Genomic DNA, 12,488 nt, shown 5'->3' on the forward strand with positions numbered 1-12,488 from the left:
GAATTAACTGAACCAGAAGAAAGATTATTTTTCTTTAGAGCTGCAAACTAAATTAACAGGAGACGCTGCGTTAATTAGGTCAATATATACCATAACGAATCCCGACGAATTATGTAGCGCGTTAGAAAAAGAATTCGGTAATTTCAAATCTCTTTGATAATTGGGAATTGGAAATAAACAATCTCAGACAGCATAGGAATGAATCCTTGGAGGAATATATTAATAAAGTAAGAAAATTAAATTCTGAAATGATTGTCGCGATTTCTAACTACCCTGATCCGACAACAAGAACAGGACTAAAAGTATTTGCTACTAATAAACTAATAGATCATTTTATAGGTGGATTGCATAGACATATAGGGCAACATCTTTTAGTGCAAAAATTTAATACTTTAGAAGACGCGATAGAAAGTATTGTTAGATTTGTTAGAAAATCTCAATATCATACAGACAGACTTAAATTTAATAATCACAATCAATCAAATTATGTAACTTGCAATTATTGTAAAAAGGTCATTCCGAAAACGAATGCAGGAAAAAATATTTTAATATGCAAAACCGAAATACAAACTCAAATTTTCCACACAATAATTATCGCTATAATAATCGCGAATTTAATACTGTGCAAAACTTTGACAATAATTCAAGACCCAGATTTAATAATAATAATAGTAATACATAAACTAATAGTTATTAAGAAAATAGTAGACGAAATTATAATAATCGAAATAACCCTATCAACTCACCAAATAATTATCACTATAACGGCAATCAATCTAATAATTCGCATTTAAACTACCAAGGCCAAGCGAAGAGCGCGCAACGCTTAAGCCAATCAACGAGTCGCGCGAATCCAATCCACATAATAGAAACAACGCAAGAACATACACAATCCGAACAACCTCCCGAAATCACTATCCCCTTCAACGAACTCACAAATTCATCAGATCAATTCTTGTTAGATACGGGCGCTGATATTAATATTATTAAAGCAAACTCTTTACTTCGCGACACGTTAGTATATCAGGATAACAAAGTTGAAATTCAAGGCATAACAGAAGAAAAGCAACAAACTCTTGGGATAGTATACTTAAACTCGGAAAACGGAGTTCATAAATTTCACGTAGTACCTAGCAAATTTCCATTAAAAGAACAGGGTCAACCTTTTTACGGCAGGAAAATGCAAAAATAGATTTTGAAAAGCGAACCGTTATCAGAAATAATAAAATATATCCATTAGAATTTAGTAATATAGTAACCCTACCAGCTAGAAGCATGTGTTTATGCATAATTAAAACAAAACAAAATAATATCGAAAACGGATTAATAAATCAACAAGAAATTTTGCGTGATGTTTTCCTTATAAATAATATTGTAAAAGTAACTAATAATGAAACTCGTACGTATGTAATTAATACAACGGAAGAAGAAATTAACATCGAGATACCCGCAATTAATGTAGAGCCAGTGTTAATCGACACTAGCCCGAGGGACAGCCCTACATACTCTATAGATTCGGTTATTTCAAATAATTTAACGGATAGATTGAAAATATTGAAAGAAAATTTACGACTAGAACACTTAAATAAAGAAGAAAAGCTCTCTATACTACCAGTTATCGAAAATTATAATGATATATTTTATTTATCGGGAGATAAACTAAAAGGTACAAATAGAATTACACATTCCATTTCCACCACAGATGACACTCCGATAGTTGTAAAACAATACAGATACCCTCCTGTTCATAAAGAGGAAATAAAACAACAAGTAAATAAACTGCTTGATCAAGATATTATTCAGCCTTCACTTTCTCCGTTTAATTCTCCGTTATGGATAGTACCGAAAAAACCCGACGCTGATGGTAACAAAAGATGGAGATTGGTAATAGATTTCCGTAAACTAAACAAAAAAACAGTCGGAGACGCATACCCTTTGCCAAACATAACGGACATTCTTGACCAACTAGATAAAGTCAGATACTTCTCATGTTTCGATTTAGCTTCGGGTTTTCACCAAATTCCTATGAATCCACAAGACTCAATTAAAACCACTTTCAGTACATCTAATGGTCATTATGAATATAAAAAAATGTCCTTCGGTTTAAAGATTGCTCCCGCGACATTCCAAAGACTAATGCACAACGTTTTAACGGGTTTACAAGGAAACATTTGTTTTGTTTATTTAGACGATATTGTCATTTATGCGGAATCATTGAAAGAGCATACTGAAAAACTTATTCAACTCTTTAAACGATTAAGAGAAGCCGGTCTACAACCGGACAAGTGCGAATTTTTCAAAAAGGAATTGCTTTATCTACGTCATATAATTTTTGAAAACGGCGTGAAACCTAACCCAGAAAAAATAAAAGCGGTAAAAGAATATCCCGTCCCGAAAAACCATAAAGAACTCAGACAGTTTTTAGACCGTTTTAGGCAGTTTGTAGGATATTATCGACGTTTCATAAAAAATTTTAGTGCAATTACCCAACCTTTTACAGCACTTTTTAGGAAAAATATAACATTCAAATGGGAAATGCAACAACAAATAAATTTCGAAAAAATCAAAGAATTACTATTGAACGAACCTATATTACAATACCCGGATTTTAATAAGGAATTCATATTAACTACAGACGCGAGCGACGAAGGAATTGGCGCGGTTCTGTCACAGGGTAAAGTTGGATACGATCTTCCTATTGCTTACGCTTCCCGGACACTTAACAAAGCAGAACGTAATTACGATACCACAAAAAAAGAACTTTTAGCCATCGTGTGGGCTACAAAACACTTTCGATCATATTTGTACGGCAAAAAGTTTAAAATAATAACCGATCATAAACCATTGATTTGGCTTTTTAAAGATCCATCGTCGCGTTTAATACGGTGGAGATTAAAATTAGAAGAATATGACTACAAAATTTTATACAAAGAAGGAAAACAAAACACTAATGCAGACGCTCTTTCTCGAATACCGCAAATATCAGCCTTACAAAGTAAAGCTTCGAGTAGCAATCACATAAATCCTACTTATAGTTTATTTCTACAACATGCATTAAATGATTCATTATGGAAGACAAATAATATAATTCCTCAGACTTCAGGCAACATAAAAGGATTATTAGTAAAAGAAGCGACCCCTTCCCCAAAAATTAAATTTACACTATCAAAAATTGACGGAAACAAAGCGAAAAATATAACACTAACACTAGGAGATATTAACGTAATAAAAAAGAAACGCTCAACCGAGATACATCTTATTACACGAAAAAATGAACAGGTACTTGTAAATCTAGAAACTATATTCGAGTGTTTAATTAAATTAAAAGAATATGCTATCTCGAATAATCAAACGATAATATCAATAGCTCCGATAGGAGATATTACAAATAAAGCAAGAATCACTCAAATGATTAAATATATATTTAAAGACACACCAATTAAAGCATTTTTATTAGAATCCGTACCTAAAGAAATTACTGATCCGAATACAAAACAAGATATACTCAAAGAATTACACAATTCAAAAATCGGTGGTCATAAAGGCGTCACGAAAACATTAAAACGAATTCAACAAAATTACTCATGGGATGGTATGAAACAAGACATGAAAAAATATATAAAAGCTTGTCACGATTGCCAAAAACGAAAATTAGTCCGCGAAAAGACGAAAGCTCCTATGTTAATTACAGACACGCCAAGCGAGGCATTTCAAAAAGTTGCGATAGATATTGTAGGACCCCTACCGGAAACAGAAACTGGGAATAAATATATATTGACGACGCAGGATCAGTTGACAAAGTTTTGCCTATCCATTATCAGATACTAACAGTACAACGATAGCTAATATAATAATTAATAAATTTATTTATACTTTTGGTTCACCTGCAGAATTGTTATCCGATCAAGGTAGTAACATATCCGGAGAAATAATGAAAGAAGTTAGCAGAATTTTTAAAATAAAACAAATCAAAACTAGCATTTATTATCCACAATCAAATGGATCATTGGAACGTTCTCATCATGTATTAGCCGAATATTTAAAACCTTATATTAATGAGCATCAGAATAATTGGGATTCGTTTCTAGACGCCGCAATGTTCTCATATAATACCTCGTATCATGAAAGTATAAAGATATCTCCTTATGAATTAATATTTGATCGCAAACCACGGTTACCTTCGACTCTTGTTGAGCCACGACAAAAGGAATAACACATAGAGAATTTCTCGTAGATTTAGTTGAGAGTCTAACTTATTTGAAAAAACACGCAGCGGAAAATCTCCAAAAAGCTAAAGAATCGGCTAAACAATATTATGACAAACACGTAAAACCTTTAATACTAGATCCTGGAGACTATGTTTACGTACTCCACGAGACAATTAGAACAGGCAGTAAAAAATTAACGGATCAGTACGATCCATTCGAAGTTTTGCATCGAATAAACGATGTTAATTATGAAATTAAAAGACGTAATCAAATCTTACATGTCAATAAATTGAAACGCGCATATTTCTCTTTGCAGGATAATAAGGATGGTTAATTCGGAAACAAACCTCTTCGTTAATCAACCGCTAGAGAAATTAGCAGGGATTTATTTCGAAAATTTAGGAGAACTACATATTTTTAGAGACCATTGGAAATTTGTAAATTATGTAAACCTTGCGCCGTTAGAAGAAAAAGAAGAAATATTAAAATTTTATACTAATAAGATAGATCTTTTGTGTTACATTACATATAACTTCGGGCGTGGTACAACATGCTCGGGAGCGCAAGAATTACAGCGCTTAAAACGTAAGATAGCAAGTTTAAAAATTGATAGAGAAACCATTAACGATTTAATAGGACGAGCCGGTGACGTAAACGAATTCAAGCGCAGATCCAAACGAGGAATTTTTGATTTTGTTGGTCAAATAGCGAAAATTCTTTTTGGTATATTAGATTCATCCGATGCAGATTATTATAATGAACAAATAGATCTCGTATATAATAACTCACGACAACTAACAAATTTATATAAAAAACAAATAAGTATTATTCAGTCTGCTATTGGTAATTTTTCAAATGCTTTTACGGCAAGCAAACAAAAATTTAAAGAAGTAGATTTTAATTTAAATACTCTTAATAAAGAAATTTTAAAGAACACGAAAACGTTATCTGATGTACAGATAAATACCAAAATTAATTCATATCTTATGGAGTGTTCGGAAATGATGCTTGAATACGAATTAGAATTAGGAGTATTAACAGACGCCATATTACTAGCACGTCGAGGCTTGATTCATCCAAAAATACTCACACCAAAAGAATTGTTCAATAATTTAAAAGCGACCCGATATGCGTTAGATGATAAGCGATTGCCTGTAATCTTGGAACCTAACGAATTTACTAATCTAATAAATGTTAGCGATGTAAACGTATTTTATAAAAATCATCGATTAATTTATGTAATAGAAATGCCGTTAATCGAACAAAAAGATTTCACCTTATATCACACAATCCCACTACCAATCAAGCAGGGCGAAAGGAGTATTTATGCGTTCATAAATCCAATTTATACTTACCTAGGTATTAGATCCGATAAACAACTGTATACTCATCTAATGGAGCATGATGTATCTAAATGTAAGAAAATTAATAACGTGATGATTTGCAAACAAACGGATTTATTATATCAAATTTCGGCGATTCATAACTATGAATCTGAATTATTAAGATCAGCTAGATTAGAAAGCATACTAAAAGAATGCGATATCCGAGTAATGAGAATTCACAACACAGTTTGGTATCAATTAAAAACTACAAACTCATGGCTATACACTGCTCCTCGTAATGAAACTCTTCATATTTTGTGCGAAGATAACAAACCACGACAAACCCAATTATTCTCTATCGGACTTATTAAATTATCGGCGAATTGCGATGCCATTTCAGATAATGCTCTGTTACGGAGTCGAAAAACGGGAATTATTAATACCATTGAAAAAGACTTCATACCTAATGTTAAACTTAATACGAGCAAATTATGCGAAGACCTTAAGAAACATAATGTAAACATTTCAGATCTTCCTTTATTAAATATTGGTAAAACTCCTAATTTAGACGTCCATTTATTAAAGACAGCGAGCACTGCTTTAGACGAAATTTATAGAGAAGCGGAGGAATTAGGTAAACATCATCGAACAGAAATGTTTTATTAAAAGGTAACTAGTTGGTTTTATTATATATTATATACCATTGTCGGTCTAGTTATTTTGTATATAATAGGGAAATGTTCATTAATAAGCAAAATCATTCACATTATTAAAGTCTGTTGCGTACCAAAAGAAGGTTGTACTCAATATTTCTACAAATGTTTCAATAATAATGTTAACACCCGCCATCCGCAAGATAATAATCGACAGGTAGTTACATTTACTGCGATTCCTACTGAATATAATGAACCCTCCCAAGATAATTTAATTTTTAAACCTAAAATAAATACAGAGACACGCCGATCTCGTTCTCAAAATGATCGACTTTCAAATCTAACTTAACGCTAATTGTAAGTCACGTATATATATATATATATATATAAGTAATATCTGCGTATGATTATACTAAACTATTAAGTAATTAACTTAGTGTGTGTGTCGATATGTTATAATTGTAATTTTAAACTACCATACTGTCACGTTCAGATTATTATTATTAAGCTACGCAAATTGATTATAATTATATCTACGAAACCCGAATGTATTTTGCGGTATATCAAGAAGGATCTTCAATTTAAGAGGGGAGGTGTTACGTGCCGAAACTCGGAATTTGAAAACTATTATTTTTTTGTTCCCCTTTGTCAAACAAATTTTAAGTATCGTGTTATTTAAGTAATTCAGGACATCCTTTCCTTTTTTCCTCTTCCGACACACTTTCACTTTAGTCCTGTCCAAACAACTCATAACACATCATCACGTTTTCCAAAATTCTCACGTAGTTTTCCCCTTTTAGAAAACCATCCCAACCGTTATATTCTTGCATCAAAACGCGTCGCGTTATTGGTTATTATATTGTAACAGAGCATCTGAAAGATGCTCCGTTACTAGCGCGCGCTAATGCGGCCCGCGCCATCCGAGGCCGCCCGAACACTCCCGACCGCGACCGACCGACACACGCGCGCCGACGAGCTGTCATGCAGCGATGACGTGACAGCTATTGTCACATTAACAAACGCTACAAACTAAACGGTGACACGTGGCGCGGATACGGGTATAAATACCCGACAAATTTTAAGACGAACAACCAGTCCTATCCGCTCCTCCGACCTGTCCAGCACAGACAACTGTTCCGACCAGAACAGCGAGAGAAGATTCTCTCAGCGAATACCGAGCGTTCTCCGTATTCTTGCATCTCCCGTCTGGGGAAAAATCGGAGTGTTCTCAGATTTTCCTCCTCCTCCCGACAATACCGAGAATTCTCAGTATTGTCGCTCCATCTCATCTCGAAAGTCGGAGCGTTCTCGAACTTTCCCGCGACATCCGCCTCACGTGTCACAGCTAGCGTCAACGGTTGCCTAGCAACGCACACGCGCGGGCCCGGTTGCCTGGCAACGCGCATACCGATACAGACCCGCGTCCGACATATCCGTAATCGAATCGCGTTACATCACAAAGCGACCGGCGAAGAAAAACGGCAAAGAACGACTGCGCAAAACGAGGGGCGTCACAGATTTATTATAATTAGAAATTAAAGCTCAGCGGCCGCAGCACTTCACACGAACCCGGCATCCGACGAGCGATAACCGAGCGCACGTCCCCGCGTCCGTGCCCAGAGATAAAATCCGAGCGCGCAGGGACGTACCGTTACAATGTTAGCAAAATACCGCCTACCTCGTCTTGGACGAAGATCCTTCCTGAACACGAAAGTAGTTCTCGTCAAAAACTCGAAGGAAAAACATCGCAATCTCGTCAAGTGTATGGTGTGCGAGAAATAAAATTCAACCTTACAACAATCCTATGAATTCTTTGAATTCTTAATTTCTCTACACATTACGTCGCGACGCGCACGTAACAGTGCTCAATTTCAGCGTTTTACCGACTCCTGCTCTAATTAATTCTTGTCGCATTATTTTGATTCCTTCTCTCTCACGCCTCGTCCCGCGAGCTCCCCTCTCTATCATCAAATCGGGCTCGTAGTATAGCGTATGCGAATTCTAACTTTATTGTAAGCGGACAATCTTGAGATTTTTTTGTGTGATTGAGTGGCACGTGCTCGACCTGGCACCCAACCTCCCATAAGTTGCGTTGCAAGGGACCGTCTTCAGAGGCGGCGGACACAAATTTTAGCGTCTAACGTGGGGCCACGCTCGTCGATATCGAAAATTTAACGAGAACGAGAGAGAAGGAAATAGAGTAACGTACAGATTTATTTCGGCTTATGAATGCGCGAAAAACACATTAAATTGCTTATCGCTCTCTCGAATCGTATAACACTTGAATATTTGGTGTGGATAATTAATAATATTTTTATTGAAATTTTATTGAAAATTTTTTTCATTTATCTAGGATATTACTTGTTTATTCTAAGTATTTCTGCTTTTGTTTACTCTGCTTATATATTATTTCTGTGTTATCTTGTCTATTAATATTTCTTTTCAGCAAATTTTGTGCGCGTCGCGAGTGAAGGGTCCGCCAAAATTAAGTGTGTTCGGGAATTCGGTGCTCGCGAATGTTGTAAAATTTTTGATTTTCGGGAGTAATGTATTAAATTTCGTCTTATCTCGTCGACGTACGAGTCCGCTATACTAACCTCGCGCGACCGTTTCTTTTTTTTGCGTGTTATTGTCGCCGTCGCCGGTTGTCGGTGTGTGTTTGCGCTTTCTCCGGGCAAATACTTGCTGTATTTTCTTTGCGTGGATGAGCCTTGATGATAGATCAAAGAATATTTGAAATAAAAGAAGTCTCTCGATTGCCTCTCACTATTACCTGGCTCTCGCGTTCATCGTGCCCTTGTGTTGCCGCCTTAGAGAACGAATAATTTCGATTTGCGAAAATGTTGGAAGAACATTCCCGATTCGCGTGGATATACCAGCTATCTCTGGAGCAATTACGCATAGAATTGGCGTCAGGGACAGAATGTCAAAGGGGAAGTAACCGAACTGCATGATCGACTTTTGCGATATGAATTAGCGAGAATATGCGGCCCGCGCGCGATTTCTACCCAAGCTGATGCGACGGAGAAAGGATGTCTGCATCCTCCGCACTCTCCGGATAGACCGGACAGCCCGTGCGTTCGCGAACCGGAAAACGCATCCCGCTTGTCGAGACAGAGATCGCGCGCGAAAGAGTAGTAACGTCGCCTCCACGAGGAGAATTTATGCCTCGCCGTGACGTGATGAGTACGCGTGGAAGCTCGCGAGTTTCGGCAGTCGAGATTTATGACGTTTTGTGCAAGTGGAATTTGAAATTTTCGGAAACACGTGGCGGGGACGCGGAGGTATTCTTGATTGAAGAATTGAGGAGGGACGTTCACTCATTCCGGTTGTCAACGAGGAATTGCTTAAATGCCTACCATTCTTCTTGTCGGGTACGGCATTACATTGGTTTCGAGCCAGGCGCACGCAGTGGCATAATTGGGAGGACTTTGTGACGATATGGAGAACGTGATTCGGGATCCCGATTTTCAATTCGCGTTACGCGATGAAATTATGCGTCGCACACAGGGGGAGGGCGAGCTTGTCACAGACTACTTAACATGTATGCAGGTTCGATCGCTTGAATGCTCCATGAGACTTGACAGAACAACTAAATTACGCGCATCGAAATAAGTTGCCGTCCCACGTGATATGTTTCGCGATTTCGCGACATTAGAAAGGCTGGCTGTTCGCGTCGAGGTTAGCTATAATGCCGCGAGACGATATCGAATTCCGCCTGACCCGGAAAACTCTTTGCTGCCGGAACTAGCGTACCGCGCGCCGCGTAGAGTTCCGCGCGGACCTACCGTTGTCGCTGCTGTCGGATTTTCGTCATCAGAAGGAATTCCCTGCCCAGAAGAGGGACGCGAACACCAGAGGCGCGTACCGATCGTACTGCAAGGGCGGCCGAGTCCGCGATATTATACTCCATCAATTCGTTTTTATTGCCATCGGAAATCGCGATGGCCTCTGAGAAACCTTCCATCGGCGTACAGTGTTGGAATTGCGACGGGTCCGGTCACATTGCACGAGAGTGTCGACAGCCGCATCATTTTATTGTATACTTATTGTTACCGCTGTGGCCGACGGGCTGATGCGACTGTGAATACGTGTTCGAGATGTTCGGGAAACGGAGGAATAGGACCATTCGAGAGAATAGGACCATCATCTCTCTGGAGTACCGGTCGTGGAGATTCGAAAGAATACACGTATATATGTATATTGTAATATATGTATATATATATATATATATATATATATATATATATAAATATATGTGTGTGTATCATTGTATTGTTGACGTGTTATTCTAAACACGTTATTTGCGATAAATATCATCACATGCCTCGGTAGTCGAAAAGATAAGACGCCTACCCGGTAAGCAGAAGATCCAGGTTCGATTCCTGGCTGAGGTGGTATTTTTTCGCAAAATAATTACGAGTTTTCACGACTGGTTCGTGGTCGGGCCCCGTGGCGCACACCCTCCCTTCTTATTTGGGTCACTGCGAATCCCGCTCTTACGAATAGGACTTTTACCACGATTTTACCGGGAGATGTTAGCTATTCGTACGTCATGTTTGAAGCCGCTAAGTTGACATCGTTGCGTTATTTACGTGTACGCGTGGGACGATATTCTTTGGTGGCTTTGGTGGATTCCGGATCGAGCCGTACGATTCTGGGAGAGGACGGAATTCATATAGTAAAAGATTTAAAGTTGCCAATTATATGTTACGTCCGTGGTTCTAGAGGAAAGGTAATATCTTTCGTTAGGAGGAGGAGAACTCGGGTGGACGCACGGAATCTTTTCTATTCTCACGGAACGACGTCGTGAGGTCGATCCGCGAGTCGAACGCGCGTTAAGGGGGCAGGAATCGGGTCAGCGTCGGTGACGTTATAACCCTTACCTGCGCCAGCGCTATCGGTGGTCCGTTTTTTGGTCAGAAAATCGAATCTCTTTTACCAGAGATGGACTTCGTGCGATCCTCAGGGAGCCGTGAATGGTTCGGGGTCAAGTTTTAGGGTAAATAAATTGAGACGGAATTCGAGTTAACTGATTTAATAATAATAAAAAAAAAAGAATTACAATGTTATTCGCAAATTTTACTGTACATTAAAGTGTCGAAATACTGGTTACAAAAAAAGAAAAATTTTTATACGTAAATTTCGAATAATAATAAATAACAAACAAACAAAAAAAATCTGGATTTTATATACCCAATTGTTCCAATTGGGGTAAAAAATTGGTGATGAATCGCGAGCATGTCGATAGGATCGGGTTGCAGGTGTGGCGGGAGTGAGCGCTGCGGAAAGTCTTGACTGGGACGAGGTAGGGAAGAGGATCACGGGAAATGTACATGGGGATGGTATCGGTAATTTGATGTTTTGAGATCTGATCCCAAAACTGGCTGTCGGGTTTGAATCTTCTTTTAATGAAGAAGATGCCAAGAGGTGGATGGGTGGATGGGTGAGCGGGGAAATTGACGGACGAGATCGTAGAATTTTTCCACGTCGAAGTGCTCTGGAGTGCACTGTTTCTCAAAGTCGGCTGCGGAGCGGAGGGCGGTGGCGTATTGGTGTAGAGAGATGTTAGTTAGTCCCGGTTCTACGTCTATCAACTGCTCCGCGAGTTCTTCGGCGTGTCCGGTTTCGCGACGAATCCGCTTATTAAACTTCTCCCGACGATGTCACAATGCCCGTTTCGTTGGGTTGTTCGGGATGGCTTTCGTTTGGTTCACTATGTAAATAAGAGTCAGATGAAAGAGAATGTGAGGTGAGTAAAAAAAAAAATTGAGGAATCGTGGTAAGGCAGCTTCACCGAATCAATCGGCGGCTTGCCAGGTTGGAATGTTGTGGAATCGAGGTAGGCAGCTTCACCAAATTAATCGGCGGCTTGCCAAGTCGGAGTGTGGAGAAATCGGGAAAGGCAGCTTCACCGAGTTAATCGGCGGCTTGCCAATTTGGAATGTTGGAATATTTTAATGAAACAACTAGGTAGAGATCGCGAACCAAACAGCTAATCTATCGCGGGAAAGGGATAATAAAATTGGACTTACTTTTGTCGTGGCGGGCGCTGGTGATGGGCGAGAAGTGTGGTGCCTGCGCTGGATCGTGGATCGTATCACACGTGAATAAAGGTATCGCGCACAGATTCTAACTGAAAAAATTGGCGACAACCTCGGATGGTCCCGTCAAAACGTGGGGCGATGTGAAGAGAGAAGAGAGCGATCCGCTCCAAGTCGCGATTTTTAAAGGGTTCCGAAGGGGTGGGAATATCTGAGGGCGTGATGGATTTCCGCGTTGGCTTGTCGAATGATAGTTTA

This window comes from Pogonomyrmex barbatus, unplaced genomic scaffold, assembly GCF_055798465.1.
Source record: "Pogonomyrmex barbatus isolate J1 unplaced genomic scaffold, ASM5579846v1 scaffold15, whole genome shotgun sequence".
NCBI lineage: Eukaryota > Metazoa > Arthropoda > Insecta > Hymenoptera > Formicidae > Pogonomyrmex > Pogonomyrmex barbatus.